The following is a 669-nucleotide window of genomic DNA, read 5'->3' as shown; positions in this document are numbered from 1 at the left end:
CTCAAATCTCAAAATCCCAACTCAAATGACGACTCTTTCTGCACATAATCCTTTTCAGCCTCTGTTGGTACCATGATGGCAGTGCTTCTACCACTGCACAGTTTAAGGACTAATTATATGCATTTTAGATTTTTATCCAGGCTCAGATCATTGAGAAGCCAGACTGCCTCACACAGTGATTTGGACAAAGAAAGAGTCCAAGACAAACTACCAAATGTCTGACAACTCCTATGAGTTTTTGGTCTCTTACTGGACATGATGTCAACCTCATAAAAACCTTAGTTTTAATCTAAACAGTATGTAGCAGAGATGAATTAATTTTAACATAATTGAGTTATTGTATGGAGACTTGAACCCAAACGATTTTTATACTTTGGCTATAAAGGAGGAGTACAGAGAAGTCAGGCTTATAAAGAAACACACATACTATCAGTATAAAACGTCTTATAAATACTTACTTGGGGGAAAGCACCGGAGGACTGTCAAAAGACCGAAGTGCATCTTTCACCATGTCTTGCACGAGATGAGTCCCAAAAACCTTTTTGTTATCCACAAGGAAAGTGGTCTTAAAACAAACATTAGATATTAGGAATGCCGTCACACATTAAGTCGTTGTGACTGTGACATAAGTATGCTTTTTATAAATACTATGGACTATGGTGATTAAAA

At 36.9% G+C, this 669-nt stretch overlaps 1 long non-coding RNA gene across 1 annotated transcript in view; it reads right to left on the bottom strand.

Annotated features, from left to right (window-relative positions):
• Positions 1 to 468: 468 nt before the first annotated feature.
• LOC103256461 overlaps positions 469 to 669 on the bottom strand; it is an 8,848-nt gene continuing 8,647 nt past the window's right edge. The window contains exon 3 of the long non-coding RNA XR_504076.1: positions 469 to 565. This is a non-coding gene — a long non-coding RNA (uncharacterized LOC103256461). The remainder of the gene's footprint in view (positions 566 to 669) is intronic.

This window comes from Carlito syrichta, unplaced genomic scaffold (assembly GCF_000164805.1).
Source record: "Carlito syrichta isolate Samal-C Ts95f unplaced genomic scaffold, Tarsius_syrichta-2.0.1 Scaffold289532, whole genome shotgun sequence".
In the NCBI taxonomy this organism is placed as follows: Eukaryota; Metazoa; Chordata; class Mammalia; order Primates; family Tarsiidae; genus Carlito; species Carlito syrichta.
The sequence above is the reverse complement of the archived record's forward strand: the minus strand, read 5'-3'. Positions and strand labels throughout refer to the sequence as shown.